The sequence below is a fragment of the Eublepharis macularius genome, chromosome 8 (genome assembly GCF_028583425.1).
Source record: "Eublepharis macularius isolate TG4126 chromosome 8, MPM_Emac_v1.0, whole genome shotgun sequence".
In the NCBI taxonomy this organism is placed as follows: Eukaryota; Metazoa; Chordata; class Lepidosauria; order Squamata; family Eublepharidae; genus Eublepharis; species Eublepharis macularius.
In genome coordinates this window covers 96,077,549-96,098,038 of record NC_072797.1, presented here as the reverse complement: position 1 = coordinate 96,098,038, position 20,490 = coordinate 96,077,549, and the positions used below count along the sequence as shown (strand labels likewise).

The window sequence follows — 20,490 nt, the reverse complement described above, 5'->3', positions numbered from 1 at the left end:
CTTTGCCATAATGGTATTAGAAACTGCTGTCCAAGATTAGTTTCTATCTAATCTTAAAAAGAATAAAAGAGAATATGACTTTATGGAAAGAAGGGGAAATCAGAACTTGCTTGAAAGCATCTGGCTTATCAAATACAGATTGTAAAGTGAAGCTGATATGTGTAAAAAAAAAAGCCTAAAGAAAATACCTGCAAACTTTTAAAAAATTAATTCTTCCTTTTATATTGTTTATAAAAAATAACCTTGTAGGTATTGAAGAACTCTTTAAAAAATTCTTATATATGTACTTGTTACCCAATCATTTCCTTGGTTCTATTATTTAAACGTAAATTAAGAATACACATGATATGCATTTGTATAACACAGGGAGGCTTCTAATGACTCAAAATATTCAAAATATCTTTAATACACTTAAGTTGTGCTCCAGGAACTTGAGAAATACTGAGTGGGCAATATTCATCACAAGAGACTTTTAAATATCAACCAAAGACAGCACTATGAAGCACACTCTTCCCAAACAAGCAGCAACAACTGAATGTAAGAAAATGAATCTTAGGAAGAATAATAAAATCACAGAAACACAGAGCTGAAAGGGCCCTTACAAACCATCTAGTCCAACCCCTTGCCCAATGCAAGAACAGCCTAAAACATTCCTGACGAGTATTTGTCTAGCCTCTTCCTGAAGACTGGCACTGAGGGGTAACTTACCACATCCTCAGGCAGCTCATTCCACTGTCGAATTACTCTTATTAATAACATTTGATTTATATACCACCCTACAGGACAACTTAATGCCCACTCAGAGTGGTTTACCAAGTGTGTTATTATTATCCTCACGACAATCACCCTGTGACGTGGGTGGGGCTGAGACAGCTCTGAGAAGCTGTGACTGACCCAAGGTCACTCAGCTGGCTTCAAGGGGAGAAGCAGGGAGTGTGGAGGGTTTGGGTTTCAGACTAAGATCTGGGAGATCCAGGTTCAAATCCCCACTCTGCCATGAAAAATCACTGGGTGACTACAGGCCCATCACACACTCTCAGACTAACCTACCTCATGGGATAATTATGAGGATAAGATAGCCTTGGCTATAGCATTTGCAGCAGACGCTACGTTGGTGAGTAGGAAGGAGAGAAAGGAGGAGGAAAAGGGAGCAGATAAATGGAGCTTTTAGGAAAGGGAAAGAGGATAAAGTGGGGGAGAGGAAAATGAGATGCCCACCACAAGTCCTTGGGAGTCCTCTTATTGTTTCTCCATGAATAGCTTAGAAACTGATTTGCATTGACCCAGTGTAGACTCAATGCTGTCTTCTCTCCTGAGGTTGCTTAGGAGACAGAGACCATATTACAAAATCACATGCACCTCTATTCCTCCTCCACTCCCACACCTTTCCTTTTTCCTTTCATCCTTGGAACTGACTAGGGACGAGACCTAATTTTACGAACTTGTTAGCTTGATAAGGATATTCCTATTTCAACTTCTTGCTTGTGAAAAATGAACATGTGAGTCTATTTACTCACCATTTTGTCTCCATGTGCTGTCAATTGTGTATAAATAGTATAAAGGAAAAGAAACACATGAATCAATTGCAGCAACAAAAATGAGGTGGAATGAAAGCAATGACGACATATTAAAAAGAAAAAGAAACCAGAAATGTTATGTTGCTCTTCACAAGGACTGCTTTAGCTCCGTATCTGCACCAGCATTTTCACTACTTATGGATAGCTTTCCATGGTTAACCTTGGTCAGTGAAAATACCAATGCAGATTTAATGGTAACCATGATGCACTTGGAAAATGAATGAAGAGAAAAGAGCATGCTGTCGGGAGAGGGGTGCACGGTGCAGCCAATCTTCTAACACAGGAGATTGTGCAGCATTACATCTTTCCTGGGTCACAGACCACGATTAGACAGACAGACACACAGACACACAGACAGACACACAGACAGACCACTTCCGGGGTGGAGGGACCATCCTAGACATTTGGCTTGCCTACTGACTGCAATTCAGTTGTCTTTAATCCCTAAATTCAGCTCTCCTTGAATTTAGTTATTTGCCTAGCTTACTCCTCTATACTAAGAAAAAATTAATGCTCAACCTGGTCAACTGCACCTACTGTCTTGTAGCTGATGCCTGGAAGTGTCAATTAAACTCAACTGACAGATGAGGGATGACATATAAGATGGTTTCTGCGTGTTACCTGAAATCATTGAGAGTTGCATTTATTTCAGTGCCGCTACAAATTTTACTACTGTCATCAATTAACTATTAATAATTCAATTTTAAGCCAGACAAATTTGCTGTTAGTCAACAGATTATGTCTGTCCTCTGTAGCATCCCTATAGTTGCTTGCTGCAGGGCCCCCCAGCTCTTCACTAAAACTACACAATGTCAGATCGGTGAGGCACAAACTACACACCTTGCCAGGATGTTACAGAAAGAGGGAACTGACATAGCTTGCATAACAGAGACGTGGCTGGAAGAAAACGATCTATTCTGTCTGTCCCAACCTCTATCTAAAGTCTTTAGGAGAAATCATTCATAGTTTTATCAATATGTGGATGACAGCTAGTGCTCTATCTTGCTATCCAAATCTTCTGGTGACACAGTAGAGGCCGTAAGCCATTGCCTGCAGTCAAATGGCTAAAAGTGAACAAACTGAAACTGAACCCAGACAAGACAGAGGTGATGCTGGATGGTAAAGCAGAGATACTGAAGGACACTGCACTCTCCACTTTCAATGGTGTTCAGTTGACCCTTGCAGAAAACCATAGGGTTATAGTGGATCCAGCATTGCTGCCAGAGAAGTAAACATAGCCACAAAAAATGCCTTGTTCAAACTCAGTTTAGCCCTAAAGATGGCTCTCTAACTTGACATGGCTGATCAAGCCACCTGAGACTATGGGCCAAGCTACAAGTGACGAATGACACTTGAACAGCAAGTGGATTGAGGGGAGGGCAAGTGAACACTTGTTTTTCAAGTGTCATTCGTCACTTGTAGCTTAGCCCATTGAGCCACATTGAGACTAACTACTACAATGCGCTCTGCATAGGTCTTTCCTCAAAGTCAACTTGGGGACTCCAGTTAGTACAGAATGCTGTAGCTTGATTATTATCAGGAGCTAGGCAAAGCATGCTTATTATTCCTATTCTGCAGTCACTCTATTGGCAGCTTATCAGTTACCGAGGCTCAATTCACGGTTTTGGCTATCACATACAAGCCCTTCGTGGTCTTGGTCCTTCATATTTACAGGACCATATCCCTCCCTATGCTCTACCATGGCAGCTTCGGTTATCTGAACAGGACCTTCTGCAGGTGCCACCCTGCAAATGGGCAAAATCCACAGCTGCCTATACACTTGCATTCTCCATGGTGGCTCCCATCTTATTGACTCATATGCCTGAAGAGGTCAGGAACGTTTCCACAAACTATGCAAAACTGAATTATTCGGGAAGAAATATACTGTAAGCAAATGGTTCAGAGAGATGTTTGGTAAAGGAATAGGGACTGCAGACTGTACTTCTGCATACTATCCAATGATGTAAGTATGCTCCTACTGGATAGTTCCACATAGGACAGTCATGTCATGTCAATTCACTTAAGTTTTGTTTCAGTATTGTTTTCAGTTCTGTTCTGGATTTCTGCTCGTTTTCAAATTTCTGCAATTCTTACCCTATTGTATTGTTTACTGAATGTCCCAGCCATCGATTGTATTGACCAACACTGTGTAATCTGCCATAAGCTCTAGAGAATGGAAGATTTATATTCACTTACTGTGAAGCTTCCTTTATCAGTGGTCCGGGAGTGGGGCAGTCCATACTCATAGGAACACAGGTCCTCCTCTCTTAGGCAGGGCTGGTCGAATTTATCAATCCCAGCGGGGAGGGGCTCGTCCTTGGCTCCCCAGTTTGTTTTCAAGCCCAAATTTCCACTTGATTCTCCTTTACAAGGTTTTTTCTTTTGCCTTCTCACTTTTCCTCTATTAAGCTTAAGTAGAACATTTAACATGTTAACTATGTACATAAAAACATTTCTTCTTTAACCTTTTCTGCTTTGAAGGTTTGATGACCTACATGCTTCCAGCGTACCCTCTCCTCATGGAAACATGGGAGGGTTGGACTGCCCCACTCCCAGACCAATGAGAAAGGAAGCTTCACGGTAAGTGAATACAAATCTCCCATTCTCTTGTGGTCCTGGGAGTGGGGCAGTCCAGACTCATCTCTCACACTCACACACTCACACACTCACACACTCACAGAGGGGGAGAGAGAGAGAGAGAGAGAGAGAGAGAGAGAGAGAGAGAGAGAGAGAGAACGAACAGTATACCCTTTGGTGGGATGAATGGTTTCCAGGTTTAAAGGGTGTGTTGAAGCACTCTCCTTTCGAAGGCTGCCTCTGCTGATTCCAGTTTGTTTAGTCTATAATGCTTTGTGAAAGAGTGTACGGATTTCAATATTGCAGCTCTGCATATCATCTCCAGGGAAGGAAATGCTCTGTATGCTGCTGATGTGGCTGCTCCCCTGAGGGAGTGAGCTGTAATGCCTGTAGGGGGGTCCAATTGCTTAGAGTGATACATTCTCTAATCCATCTGCTTAATGTGGATGTGGATACACTTTGCCTTAGGGAGCACCTTCTGAATGATGCAAACATATTCTCTACCTTGCGTATCTTTTTAGTCCTCTCTATATAATAACTTAAAGCCTTTCTTACGTCTCGACGGTGCAGTTCCTTTTATTTCTTGTGTTTTGGATTAGTACAAAAGGATGGTAGTATTATGTCCTCTCCTGTGTGAAAGGAGGAATTCACTTTCAGGATGAATGCTGGGTTTGGTCTTTACACTACTTTATCGCTATGAAAGATGCAGAGTTCTCTGTCTACTGATAGAGCTCTTATCTCTGAGACCCTTCTTGCCGAGGTAATACCCGTTAGGAAAATGGTCTTGAGTGTCACTTCCTTTAATGGGTGAGATGCCTTGGGTTCAAAAGATTCCTTTGTGAGTGCTGCTAAGACTATGCTAAGACTATTGGGAGCCTGTGAATTTGTGGTGGGTTTATCACCACCGTTCCTCTCAGGAATGGTTTAATATGTGTCTGTCTAGTGAGGGATGTTCCCTTCTTAGCTCCCCTAATGGCGGAGATGGCTGCCACGTGTCATTTTAAAATACTAGTGCTGAGACCTTGGTCCAGCCCTTCTTGTAGGAAGAACAAAATCTCTTTTACTGAAGCTGTTAAGGGGTTATATTCTCTGTTCCAATACCAGCTCTGAAAAATCTGCCTTATGTTGTTGTAGCTCTTGTTTGCTGAGACTTTCCTAGAGGCAACCATGGTGGAGATCACTTTTTCCGAGTATCCTAGTTCTTTTAGCTGACTGTGCTCAGTCTCCAGGGTGTGAGGCTTAGGGATGCCGGGTCAGGATGTTGTGTCTTCCCTTGTGTTAGCAGGTCCATCCTGTGTGGTAGTCACCATGGTCCTGAACTCGACAGTCTCATCAGCTCTTGGAACCAAGTCCTCCTCGGCCAGTAGGGGGCTATCAGGATCACCACTTGTTGTTCCACTATATTTTGTATTACCCTGTCCAATATCTGTATTGGGGGAAAGGCATATAGAAGTTCCCGGGACCAGTCTCTGTTCAGTGCATCTGTCCCTATGGTTCTCTGATCCTTTCTTCTGGAGAGGAACTTCTGCACTTGGTTGTTCTGTACTTGGTGAACAAGTCCACCTCAGGAATCCCATATCTTTGGCACACCTGTGCAAAAACTTCTTTGTTTAGTTTCCATTCTACCTGGTCTACTGTGCGTCTGTTCAACCAGTCTCCTATTGTATTCTCTTGACCTGCAACATGTACCGCTCTTATTGATATCAGGTTTGTCTTTGCCCAGTCCATTATTGCACCTGCTTCTCTGTTCAGGGGTTTGAATCTGATTCCTTGTCTGTTTATGGATGCTTTTGAAGTTGCGGTGTTCTGATATGCTGCCTTGAAATTCTTGTAGTCCTTTCCTGATGGCCCTTAGTTCTAGTAGGTTTATGCTGTTTGTCTTTTCTTCTGCTAGCCATAGACCTTGGGCAATCCTGTCCTTTGTGTGCGCTCCCCAGCCCTTCAGGCTCACATCCGTCGTCATTACAACTCTCTTTCGTTACCTGAGGGTTCTATCCACCAATTCAATTCTCAGGGTTCCCTGTCTGGGTCTAACCACCAATTCAATTCTTGACTTAACGTTGCTGGTATGTGTACCTTTCTCTGATGTTTGTGTGACATTATTGTTTGGAACGGTAGCAAGAACCTCTGTAATGGGAGTGTATGGAACGCTGCCCATTGTAGAATGTCTTGGAGTTTGGCTAGTTGCATCACCTCTACTTTCTTTCCTGTACTACTTTTATCATGGAAGTGATCTGTTGCCTCTCCTTTGAAACACAAACCTTGTCTTTCATTGTGTCTATTGTGACTCCCAGGTGTAGGATCACTTATACTAGTTTCAGGCTGCTCTTTCCTCTGTTGATCTCAAAGCCGTGATTTTTTCCAGGCAGTCTATTGTTTGTTTCACTGCCTCCAGTTCAGATGCCAGGGACGAGGCTTTGATTAAAATATCATCCAGGCATGGGAATAATGATATCTCTTGGATTCTGAGGAACACTATTAGTGTCACCAGTACCTTTGTGAATACTCTTGGGGATGATTTGAGTCTGAATGGCAGAGTTCTGTACTGCCAGTGATCTCTGTCGTACGCAAAGCAAAGATATTTTCTGTGTGTTTCCTTTATGGGTATATGCAGATAAGCCTCTAGCAAATTTACGGAGGCTGGATAGTCTACTTTCTGGTTGGCCGCCTATGATGGAGCTCATTGTTTCCATCTTGAACTTGTGTGACTTAATGTACTGGTTTAGCCACTTCAGGTCCAGGATGGCTCTGACATCCCTATTTTTCTTTGGTACGATGAAGAACACTGAGTAGACTCCTTGATCCTTGTATTGTCGGTACTGGTTCTACAACTCTTATTTCTAGCAGATGTTAGATAGCCTTCCTTATCCTGAGATACTTTTGTTTCAATAGATTTCTTGGGAGATGAATAAGGCGTTTTGGTGGTATTGAATCAAACTCTAGAGAGTATCCTGTGGATACTGTGTTCAGTACCCATTTGTCTGTGATTGTTTGCTGTCACATGCTTGAAAATTCCTGTAAGCACCCCCCCCCCCCCCAATTTGTATGGCTTTTACGTGTTTGTCATAGTCATGCCGAGTGTCCTCTCTTTTGTCCTTTTGGTTGCTGCCCATTTCTGAAAGGTAAAAGGTCTATTCTCACTTCTGGATCTTGGTTGCCAGTGGCCTTTGAAAGGTCTAGTGCGTCCCAATTGTAGGGGGCGTTTGGGGTCTTGAAATAGTTGTGGTCTATTTTTGGTCTTTGGTTCCCTCTTTTTTGATGGTAGAATTATTTTCTTCTCAGTATCCTCCATTAGATACTTGTCCAGGGCCTCTCCGAAAGGTGTGGCCCCTGTAAAAGGTATTGCTGCTACCTTGGTCCATGCAGATGGGTATACGTCCCAATTTCTCAGTCACGTGTTACGCCTTGCTGTGACATTGAATTCCATACTCTGGAAGACACTTGAAAGGCATCCAGCGTAGCATCTGCTGCAAAAGCTGTAGCCACGGCTATCTTCTTGACTTTGTTTTTTACCTCTTTGGGCATCTTGCTACCCGCTGCTGCCAGGTCTGAGGCCCATGTAAATGCTGCTCTAGCAAATAATTAACCTGTCGCTGAGGCACTTACTAATGCAGCTGAGGCTTCAAAATCTCTGAGTACAGCTCATTGTATCTTCTTGTCAGATGGATCGTTAGGCAGACCAGCATCCATTGGTAGGACTAAATTGGTGGCTAGGCTGGTAACTGGGTCGTCCACTGTCGGCAGTTTGATCTTCTTTGCTGCTTCTGGTAGTAGTGAGTAAAACTTATTGAAGATAGATTGATACGTTTTTGGTTTGGCTGGGTTTTCCCGTTCTGCCTTCATCAGGTTATGGAACATTGCTGGTAGAGGGACATTTCCTATTTTTTGTAGTGCTCTCGCTGAGCCTTGAGGGAAGGATGGGTCTACTTCCTCTTTTCCTGTGGCTGTTTGGGGAATTTCTAGTACTCTTAGTACCTTTGGAAGCAGCCTAGAATACACCTCCTGAGGAAATAGCCTTGTTTGTATGGGGCCTATTGTATCATCCTCTTCCTCTGATAGTTCCCCTTCCTTGCTCTCTGAGGGGGGCTCTGAGATTTCAGATTCAGAGTGGAGATCCTCTGGAAGGCTAGAGTTCTCCAGGACCGGGCCTCCTCTACCGTTGTTTTTTTGGATTTTGGTGAGGAATGGGGATTTTCAGTTCTTTTGCTCTTAACAGGAACTAACTTTTTACTACCCCTTCTGGATACTGTTCTGTTCTTTGTTCTCCTTGATGGTTTCTTTGAATTCCTTTTTTATTTCTGCTTTGAGCCATGCCAGGCAGTTGGATTTTTCATCTTGACTGGGGGGGGGGTCTATCTCACTGGTTTCCTGACCCTTCTCGCAAGGGGGTTGTAGTGACTGGGTAGAGGCAGGGAAGCTTGGTAAATCTAAGTTGCAGAGGGCTCCCTCTGTCGTTCTAGTTGAGTCCAGCCCTGCCTTGGCCGCCATTCCCAGCAAAAAGGTTTTCCCACCTAAAAGAAAGCAAGGGGGGGGGGGGGGGAGAAAGGTAAAGTGGGCAAAAAGGAGGGAAGATTCAAAGGTGGTTATACAGACTTCAGGGAAACGACCTCCCAGGAGTTACTGTCCTGTTTGCCTCTGGGCATGTTACTACTCACGAGTAGTACCTTTAAGGTACCAGCGCCCCTGGATGAGTCACTTACTGGGGTTCAGGAGGCAGAAGCGTTGTTGTTGGCTTTTCCTTTGCTGCTGTTGCTTCCATCTGGTCAGGCCAAGCTCCCAGGGGCTGTTAAAATGTTGGTGTCGCTCATGCCTGGAATTGAAGACTCTACCACATCTCCGCATGGATGGGATCAAGAGCCCTCTCAATCAAAGGTCATAGAAGGCTCGGAGGGAGTCCTTGCAGATGCCAGATCCTAGGAGGGACTAGGAACGTCATCTCTGCTGCTTGCTTCACATTTCCTTCTATAAATTGTGGGGGGAAGGGGGGACCCCTCCTTTCCCCAGTGAGCTAATTGTGTTTTTCCTTTCCTCCTTCCTTCTCTTTGTTGTCTGGGATTGTTGCTCTGAGGAGCAAGTAATTCGATGTCCTGCTCTGAGAAGGGCTGGAAAAAACTGGTGAGCCAGGGACAAGCCCCTTCCCTCTGGGATTGATTGATTTGACTGGCCCTGCCTAAGACAGGAGGAGCTGCGTTCCTATGAGTATGGACTGCCCCGCTTCCAGGACCACAGGAGAAAGGCAGACTATAAATAACTTAAATAAATGAAACTTAGCTTAATATATGATTCATTATTATGCATCTTCCACTGCCAAATACTTTCCATAAAGCTCTATGATAAGCAATTGTGATAAGATTTCAGCTATTGCACTGATTAACAATTGCTGATGAAAATCAATTCAGATGTTAAGAACAAACTCAATGTAAACCTAGTTTACTTATGGGGCTGGCATGTCCCCATCCTCCTCTTATGAATGCAATGCAGTCTTCAACTAGCTCCAATTAGCTGTGAAAGCAGGTGCCAATTTCCACCTTAGAAAACTGAGATTATATCGTGATTAAAAACCCCTATTACTGAGATAGAAACTAATCATAGTTCAGGAGTCTGTATTAAGCAGGGTTTTTTTCAGGGGTACATCCAGTACAGACTACTGACAGCTCTTGGGCATTCGGGACATGGGCTGAAAGGGGAGAACATCATGAGTACCAGCACTTTTTTTTTTTAAAGAAAAAAAGCACTGGTATTAAGACATCACATTCACAACTAACTGGTGTTAGCAGAAGACTTGCATGCTGTAGAAAAAGAAGAGGGACAAATGCATAAGCTTGGCAATTAACTATTTTCATCAGTTTGGTGTAGTGGTTAAGAGCGCAGGACTCTAATCAGGAGAACCAGGTTTGATTCCCCACTTCTCCACTTGAAGCCAGCTGGATGACCTTGGGCTAGTCACAGCTCTCTGGAGCTATCTCAACCCCACCCACCTCACAGGGTGTTTTGTTGTGGGGATAATAATGACATACTTTGTAAACTGCTGAGTGGGCACTAAGTTGTCCTGAAGGGCGGTATATAAATCGAATGTTGTTGTTGTTATTATTATTATTAAAAAACCCTGTTTGTGATATCTGCCTCTAAAATTATGACACTGTATTATTTTTAAAACAAATCCCTGTTTAAGCCAAGCCAACTTTTTTTACAGATTATAACCTCTTTCTTGTCCATGTTTCAGAAATATTCCTATCAAAACAACAATTTATTTAAAATCTTCAAGTTACACAGATGTAATAGGGAGGTTTTTATATTTAAATGTTGCATGTTGTACAACCACTGGATTAGTGCACAAGTGTCAACCACAAATGTTCAAGTAGAGACAGACTACACATTTACTCTCGTGGAAATAAAATGGAAACAACTATTCCACTGGTCCCATCTTCATGATAAGGATAACCAGCACAATTAGAATATCGCCACAATGCATACACATGCACTGGAAAGCAGGAAGCTACCTTGATTGTGATGATTATACATAGTTAAGAGACATAGTTGTCTCTGTTAGGTGATTTTGAGTGAAACACAAGATAAGCAAAACATTAAGACCACAAATATTATTAGATTGCAAAACTAAACTCGTAAGGCCAAGAGGCAAAATGCTGCTGTGAACAGTCTAGTGAGCAAAATGAGGTGGAGCAGGGTCTAGGAAACATCAGATATTGCATTGCTCAAGGTAAGCCCTGAGGGTACATTGCTAGCCTGTACGTGCTCTATACTTTAAAAAGTCTTGATCTACATTGCTGGATTCACATATTCTTATTTCTGTTTTGTGCTCCATAGCACCAAGCTTCACTGATCAGAAAATCGTCAACAGACTAACGAAGCATAAAGAAGAAGCTCTAGCACAACAGAAGAGAGAAGAAACACTGGTCTCTGACTTTCTTTTGGATCATCTCAGATATGGTCTTTGTAGCAGAATATTTCAAGTCTGGTATGTATTCTTCATATTAGTGAATTCATCACAGAGCAAAGCCAGCTATAGAATCCAGCATATAAACTGGAATCTTGAAACCCTTAGGTGCTCATCGGATTTTTACCTCTGCAAAGGAAAAAGGGGGAAAGAACACCGACTGTGAAAACTGAAGACTTAATCCAAAAGCAAATCTTGTACTTGTCATATAGCAGAGAGTCACTGTTCTCCCCCCTCCCTCATTAATTCCAATTATTTCTGACTATCCTATGCTATTGTAGAGGGTTTTTTAAAAAATTGAGAGAAAGAATATTATACCGTCTATGGTTTTAGAAGGAAGATTTTTAAATATTCTGAGAGAATCTGCCCTTGCAGTCTTAATAGGATTGATACACCTTTACATGTCCTGCTTGAGTGCCATTTGTATGAGAACATCAGAGACTATTATATTAAACCACCTACACCTCAGAAGCACTGTTTTATCTGCTCAGGGCCAAGCTACAAGTGATGAATGACACAGGTTGGACACTTGTCAGCTTCCCTCAAGTTTTGATGGGAAATGTAGGCATCCTAGTCTTGCAGCTTGGCTCTCCAACTGCTGTCCAATGGACTTTTCAACTGTCACTTGTCCAACATTCCACCAAGCTGCCTACATTTCCCATCCTATCCTAAGATTACTTTGGCAGTAGCAAAATTTGTTTCAGTCCTTCTATTTCTTGAGTCCAAAAAATGATGAACAAGAACTTTCTGCTGCTCAAGATTTGGTAATCAATAAGCTTCAAAGGAAAGGAAAGGAAAGGAAAGGAAAGGAAAGGAAAGGAAAGGAAAGGAAAGGAAAGGAAAGGAAAGGAAAGGACATCCAATTATTTGTTTTCTCTCTCTACTACTTACGACTGAACTCTTTATCTATAATAAAGCTGCCAAAAATGTTTTTAATGTCTGGGGTGTCTTCGGCACATTGCCATTCTTTACCTTCTGTCAAGAGTGTGTTTCCTTTTTTAAAGAACAGAACACTCAACCTTTTCTCAAAGAGCATGCGGCTACCTATACAATGACTGGTCTTCACCACGACACTAGGAGATAAGTTAGGTTGATAGATAATGATTGGCCCAGTGAACTTCTTAGCTGAGAGGGTATCTAAAGCTGAATTCAAGACTTATGGTGAAAGGGACTGGCCCTACCTCCCTACAGTATCTTTTCTGTGTGTCTAAAATGGAACTGTTCTGTTGCAAAAGCTAGCTGGCAAGAAGCAAGATGTCATTATCTCTGAAAGAGTAGAACTGACTGACCCAAGGAAGTTTGACAGGTTCTGAGAAACGTAATAGCCTATGTCAACCAATATTAACAACCTGTGAAGGGTCCCCAGCACCTCTAGGTTTGTCAGGACAAGCCCCCTGGCTAGAAGAGGGGAACAAACCATGCCAGTGTTTTATGCTGGAAACAACCCAATAGAATAAATGGGTTCTAGAATTCAAATAATCTACAAAAATGGAAACCCAGCTGTTGATCTTTGTTCTGCCATTGCTAGAAGAGTGAGGAGGCCCCACTAGCATTATATTAGCACGATACAACTTGGTAAGATCAAAGGAAAGGGAATATAACTCCTTTTGACTCCCCTTTTTTAAACTGAATTTACTCCAAATTTACTCCTTTACTTTTTGTCTCTAAATAAGTTCCTTTATTTTGGAACTTATGAACCTATGATAGGTTTTTTTTTTCATTTGAATGTGGGTCCCTTTCATTTGAATGTGGTTCATTACATAGTAAAGACCTTGGCCAAGAAATGCCAAAGCTTAACTCAGCTTTATCAATATTTGTTGCTGTCTTTGTGGCTCATTCTTTGTTCCACTTACCACACCATTCCCTTTTAAAAATAATGCCTTACAAAATTACCTACATATTACTTCAGGGAAACTTACACAATTATTTCTGACTGGAAAAGTTACCACACCTTCATTATCACAGCACATATATGTATTTATTTAAAATATTTATAAACATATTGTCAGGTTCTAACCCACAAGGGATGAAGCCTGGGGCTGCTGTGTCCTCCAGTGCCCTCTGTAGCGAGCGGCAGACGAAGTCTCAGTTGTTGGAGTAGGAGTGGGGGGAGGGTCTGTCTCACCCTTGTCCCTCTCTCCAGTCTTCACTTTTGACTGCAAGGCAGAGGTCTGACCCTTCCTCCTTGTCTTCCCTGCTTCCTGATCTTTAGAAGAAGTCCTGTGGGTGGGGCACCCTTGGCTTGCTTAAAGACCCATGAAAGAGGGCATGCTCCTGCTGAGTGTGAGTAACAGAGGTGGCTGGGTTCCTGGCCCAAGCCTTACCTTCTGCACCTCTACCTCTCCGGTTACCTTAGAGGGACTCTTCTCTGGTCCAGGCAGCCTGAGATGGGTGGGGATACTGCCAGCCTCTCACACAGGATTACCTGCAGGTGTGGCATGGCAACAGAGTCCTGCCTCCTCTCTGTGCTGGGCCCACAAAGCCCTTCTTTACCTACTGGTAGGGCTTTCACTGTAGTAATTCCACCCGCTGTCAAGCCCTGTGCCACTCTGCTTGGGAACCTCCACAAGCCAAGGTAAGCTTGAGGATGGGGCCCAAGCTGGGTAATAATATATAGTTTAAGCTAATCTTACTATATAAAAGGCTAAGCGTATTCAAGACAACTCACTTCCTACCCTGGTGAACCACCAGAGGGTGCTGCTGTGAAGGGAAGCCCTGGCTGAGATCAGGCGCGGAGCAGGTGGCAATGCCTGCTCCCCACCTTCACTCAGCTGGAATCAAGAGTGGAGCAGGTGGCAATGCCTGCCCCTCCCGCCTTCACCCAGCGGAGCAGGCGGCAATGCCTGTTCCCTGTCTTTACCCAGCTGGGATCAGGAGTGGATCAGGTGGCAATGCCCTCCCCCCTGCCTTCACTCAGCTGGTATCAGGAGTAGAGCAGGTGGCAATGCCTGCCTCCCTTCACCTGGCCGGGATCAGCCGTGGGGCAGGAGGAAATGCTCCCCGCCATTCAACCTGCCAGAATCAGGCATGGAGTGGGAGGCAATGCTTGTCCCTTCTTCACCCAGCCTGGATCAGGAGCGGAGAAGGTGGCAAGGCCCACTACCCCTTCACTCGGCCAGGATCAGGCATGGAGCACGTGGCAATGCCCACCCCCTCTTCACCCAGCCAGGATCAGGGGTGGAGCAGGAGGCAATGCCCACCCCCCACCCCATTCACCTGGCCAGGATTAGGTGCAGAGCAGGTGACAATGCCCATCTTTCTTCACGCAGCCTGGATCAGGTGTAGAGAAGGTGGCCATGCCCGCTCCCTGCCTTCATCCAGCCAGTATCAGTGATGGAGGAGGAGAGAATGCCCGCCCACTCCTTTTTAAAGCCTGTTGTATTTTTCCCCACAACAGGCTTTGTTGCTAGTAGAAATACATTTAAGAACTTGAAACAGTACCAATATAACAGTTCACAAACACAGTTTTGCCACAACCACACTACTCCTCTTCTGTAACTCCCCAAATGCTCTAAAAAGTTCATTTTTTTCAACTTCTCTTGAAGGCTATCAATGAAGAGGTCTTTCAGGGAGAGTGTTCCATAAGCCAGTTCTGGGTAGTGATTAGAGTGCTGGATCAGGATCTGGAAGAACTGGGTTCTAACCCACACTTGGTGACCTCGGGTCAGCCACACACAGGCTAACCTACCTCACAGGATTATTGTGAGGATCAAATAGAGCAGAGGAGAAAGATGTAAAGTGTTTTAAGTCCCCAGTGTGGAGAAAAGTAGGGTATAGATGAAGTGAATAAATAAACTAAGAATTGCACTGAGACACCTACAAGCAATTCACCCTAAAACAAGAGAGGACAGCAACAGCTGGCTGTTGAGATGGTCCAAATAGCTAGACAGGTTCATATACAGTAGCACTGTCAACCTCCAGTAGGAGCTGTAGTTCTCTCGGAATTACAAGTGATCTCCAAGCTACACAAATCAGTTCCCCTGGAAAAAGCTTGAAAGAGTAGACTATGGTATATCATAGATTCCAGATCAAAACTCTTTGTATGTCTTTCCTTTGTCAATTACACTATTTTGGAATTTCCCTCCACCTTACCCACCAGCCACTTAAAAGCTCCATTGGTCTGTGATAAACTACAGTTAATATAGCAAACAAACAAAAAATGACATTTTTATTTGCCTCTCTTTCTCATGGTGTTCCCAGGACTCAGTTCAGATTATAATATATAGATGGTATAAACAAGTAGCTTCTCCTTAAAATGGCTATCTGCAATATACCTGACGGACACGCCTCTATCTTCCATGTTACCCTAAGAATCCAAGCCATACTAGAATTCAGTAGCTGCGTCAGAAAGCAGGAAGAGCATTATGGCCAACAGCTTGTTACACACGTATTACCTTGGTAATGTACCTCAAGCTTATCACTATAGCAACCCAACAGAATTGCCTCAGCAGCCACTCCAAATCATTTTTATGGAACACGTTATAGCTATAATTAACTTTTTAAATGTAGACTGCCCTAGAAATATACCAAATTGTAACTTTAAAACAAACAAACAAAACTGCATGTTATTTTCTTCCTGTTTACTTGAAGCTATAAACTGAATGCATAGAATATGGGACAGTTCTAATCAACAATATAATAATCAAATGACTGAAATGACCTTGCAATTTGTATCTGTATAAGGATATGTATCACACAGATACACACACCTGCATGTGGGCTTATATTCATGCTGTACTTCCTTCAAAAACAACTTGAAATCTTTTCGTTCAGCGCCAAGTCTAATGAGAATTTCCAGGAAAAACATTAGACAGCATTACTGCAGTTATAAATTATGCAAAAACTAAAACCATCAGTTCTAAACCATACTATTCAACACTTTTCTTGTCTGTACGCTAAAGGTGAAGACTTTTTAGTGAGGTTTCTTTAATGCTACATCCAAATACTTAGCATCAACAAAGCAGCTAATTGCAGTGAAAATCTCATTACAGGTTTTACACAGTGCAATGGTATCTGAGGGCAGGCCATTACCTAAGCAAATGGTTTCCAGACTCTGTTTCAGAGAATTTTTAAATTCATTGGAAGCTTTTTAAGGGTTCCTTAATAAGAAAATTCAGTAGTGGCAGACATGAAGCTCAGAAAATTTGCTCATCACTACCTATCTTCCACTCCAGTGTTCAGCTTCAGGGAAACTTCCTTTTTCTAGGGTGTTTTTTCCATTGAAAGACATAGTGATTGTTCAGAGACTAATTTTATTTAACAGCTGAAGTGAGTATCTCAGTCTCATACATGCCCTCCCTTCTCACCTATTGTACCTGTAATGTAACATAACACTTGATCAAAGCCAGACCATGTTTAACCATATGTGGAATCTCCCTGATCCTGAAATCCATTCACTCCTGTTCATTCCAGTGTCGGGATTACAGAGTCAAGGAGTTTCCACGTATGGGCAAAGCCTGCATAGCTTGCTCAAGCTTTATGTTTTACACCGTATGAAGAGGGCGGAATGTGTATGCTTGAGACATGCTCCCTTATTGCTATATAGTTTTCTTAGTTAGAACAACAGCTTTCTAGGTCTAAAATACAATCAAAACTTTACAGGTATCCAACCAATAAGACTATTCCAAATCCGATTAAGACTTTAAATATAATTATTCCTGCTCTTGCTTCCAGACTATGCCAACATACAAATGTGTCATCACTTAACATTAAGTAAGAAAATCTGCTTATTTTGTAAACCGCCTCAGGCCGGTTCCCTGGAGAAGGAACATAAAAATTCACTAAATAAATAATTTCCTTTTTTTTTTTTTACAATCAGATGGTTCAAAATGCCTTGATAACATTACATAATTTTGATCACAGTTGTTACGATAGTGATGCAGGCTGAACTTATATAATTTTAGGCTGGAATTTTTGATTATAATACACTACCTAGAATATCTAATTAGGATGTGGGAGGACATTCTCCAATCCATCATTTCTGCTCTTTATTTTTAACACTGCAAGTTCCATGCTTGCAATTTCTTCCATATCAAAGATGAACTCATTCTGATGTATAGCTTTGGAAATACAGCACAATAACCAAGGCTTTGAAAATGTATATAATGTATATTTAGCAGTAATTTTGCTCAAACCTTAACAAAAGGTGTTTAAAAATCTTATCAATAAAAATAATAAAGTTAGAAACTTTATATGTTTGCTAAAAATAGGAATTAGCTGCAAGTGGAAATTCCTTCTTGCTCTGAAGAGGAATTAAGCTGCTGCTTGCTAATGTAGATAGTGCTACATACTTAAATAAGGCCTTTAAAAAAGAGATTTGAGTGTCCATCACCAGGTTAAGACCAACAACCATTAGCAAGCTTTCAGAGTAGATAGGTTGGTTTTTTAAAAACTCTGATCTTTGGCTAGGTGCTTTGGCTAGGTTGGTTGGTAACTTTTAAAGGCTAGGTGGCCTGTTAATCACAGTTAGTTAGTGTAGATTAAAGGGGGCAGAAAATGAGCAACAGTAGACCACAGAGGGACCCTGGGAGAAAGGCAAGGGCTAACACTGGAGGGGTAGAGGGGAGGGCTGCAGCACTCTCTGCACCTGCGCGGAGGAGGCCCACCCAGTGCAGTGGCTGTTCATCAGCCTGGATCCTGATGACAGCAAGAGGATTTGCAAGCCCTCTTTGCTGACACGGCTGAATGAGCACCACTCCAACAGGAGCCTGAGACAGGAGCTGGCACTGGGCAGAGGCCTGCTGCTGAGTCTCCCCCTCCTCCAGCTATGAGACCCAGCAGTCGGAGGATAGTAGAAGAAGAGGAAGAGATCTCAACTCCACATCTCAACTCCTTCTCCCTCTGCTATCCTCTTCTGCCCAACCTAGACACAGTGTGTCTGGCCCAAGCATCTCACAGGAGGTGCCTTCTGGAATGCCAGCAGTGGCAGGGGCAGAGTGCTCCCCCTTCTCCTTCAGCATCTGGGAGCATTTCCAGAAGACAGAGAACTCCTGGTATGCACAGTGCCAGTGCCAGTACTGTAGGTCCTGGGTCAGTCAAGGGAAGGATGTGAATCATCTATCAATGTTCAGTCTCAGGAAGCACCACCAGGTGATATTTCTTTGCAGGGAATCAGAGACTGCCACCGCACAGCTGCCAGCAAACTAGTGTGTGTGTGTGTGTGTGTGGGGTCATCCCACAACCATGTCTGGCACTTTCCTCCCCAGGTCTCCTCTAGGCAGGGCCAGCTGAGGGACCACCGGGCCAGGTACTGCAAGGCTTTGCATCATGCTGAGGTTTTCAACATGTTGGAGAAAAACAGGTTTTGCTTACCGTAACTGTTGTTCATCTAGGTCTTCCGTGAGGGCACACATGGGACTGCGCACGTGCAGGCCTGCCGATCCCGGAGATTTCTTTAGCTCAATAACACCAGGGGGCGCTCTCGCCTCCCAGCGCGCATGTGCAGCCATTTTCCCGCCTAAACGGCCTACAGGAGGCGGAGCGCCCCCACACATACCCTCAGTTCCCCTTTCGCCGCCGTAACAAAACCAACAACAACTTACAGCGGGGAAGGAGGGAGGGCATGTGTGCCTGCACGGAAGACCTAGATGAACAACAGTTATGGTAAGCAAAACCTGTTTTTCATCCACGGTCTTCCTGTGCAGTCCCACATGGGAAGATTACAAAGCTTAATACCTGGGTGGAGGCGCCACAGACATGTCACTCAAAGATAGAATGTAACACTGCCGTGCCCACAGCTGTCTCCTTGCAATCTAGGACATCCAGCACATAATGCTTTATGAAGGTATCTGCTGAGGCCCACGTCGCTGCTCTGCAGATGTCATGAAGAGGGACACCTCTCAGAAGAGCCGCTGAAGACGCCAAGGACCTAGTGGAATGGGCATGCACCTCCAAAGGACAAGGTAAGTTAAAAGAATCATAACATGCTAAAACAGCCTGGACCACCCATCTCGCAATGGTCTGAGATGTCGCCTTTCTACCCTTTTTTTGTCCCGCAAAACAAACAAACAAATTAGGATCTAGCTGAAAAGACTTGGTACAATCCAAATAAAACAGTATAGCCCTGCGGACATCCAGAGAGTGAAGGGCCCTCTCCGCATCACAAGACTGCGTAGGGAAAAAAACAGGTAAAACAAGTTCCTGTGACAAATGAAACTGAGACACTACCTTAGGTAAAAACTCAATCTTGGTCCTCAAAACAACCTTATCTGCATGAACCTTTAAATAGGGGGGTTCTGAAGACAGTGCAGCCAACTCCTCCACCCTCCTAGCCAATGTAATAGCTATAAGGAAGGCCACTTACAAAGAAAGGTAGCGTAACGGACAAGTAGCCAAAGGCTCAAAAGGCCTGGACATCAGTCTAGTCAAAACTAAAGGCAAGGACCACTGAGGGACAATGGCACGGACCGGGAGATACGAATTATTTAACCCCCTCAAGAACAACTTAGAAGTATAGTGGGAAAAAACAGACTTTTTGTCTATAGGAGAGTGGAAAGCAGAAATTGCTGCCAAATAAACTTTGACCGAACTATTGGCCAGACCCCGTTGCTTAACCTCCCAGAGGAATTCAAGAATCTTAAACAAGGAGGAGTAAAAAGGGTCTAGATTCTGGCTTCGACACCACCCCGAAAAACTTTCCCACTTGAACGCATAGGATTGCCTAGTGGGAAAGCGTCTAGCGTTTAATAAGACATGAGTTACAGTGTCAGAGAAACCTGTCCTGGCTTGATCAGCCAAGCTGTCAGTTTGAGTCGCTGAATGTCGTGGTGCAAAACTCCCCGCCAGGACAGAAGGTCCAGAGCCAGTGGAAACCTGATCAACTGTGTCTGTAACTGAAGGAGAGTGTGAAACCATGGTTGTCTTGGCCAAAAAGGGGCTATCAATATAACTGCTGCCCCATCCCTCTGAATCTTACTGAGGACCCTGGCCAAGAGAGGGAATGGGGAAAACGCATAACACAGAGGACCCGACCACTCGACTTGAAATGCATCCCCATGTGACCCGATGCCTACACCCCCTCTGGAGCAATAGCGATGCATCTTGCGATTGTCCTCCGAAGCAAAGAGGTCCAGATGTGGAAACCTCCATGCTGAGAAGATCGGAAGCAGGTACTTGTCTCGAAGGGACCACTCGTGAACATCCCCGTGTAGCCTGCTTAGCTGGTCTGCCTGGAGGTTCTCCACCCTGGGGATATGTACCACTCGTAGCCACACCGAGTGCTCTATGGCCCAAGTCCACAGCTTCATTGCCTCGGTACAAAGGGTCACAGATGCTGTGCCACCCTGTCCGTTGACATAAAACATTGCAGTCGTGTTGTCTGTCAGAATTTGCACGGACTTGTTCCGCACGGTATCTGAAAAGGAGATCAGCGTATTTGAAATG

At 43.7% G+C, this 20,490-nt stretch overlaps 1 protein-coding gene across 1 annotated transcript in view; it reads right to left on the bottom strand.

Annotated features, from left to right (window-relative positions):
• Positions 1 to 20,490, bottom strand: part of LOC129334311 (guanine nucleotide-binding protein G(q) subunit alpha) — a 145,150-nt gene that overhangs the window by 23,717 nt on the left and 100,943 nt on the right. The gene's annotated exons all lie outside the window — the stretch shown is intronic.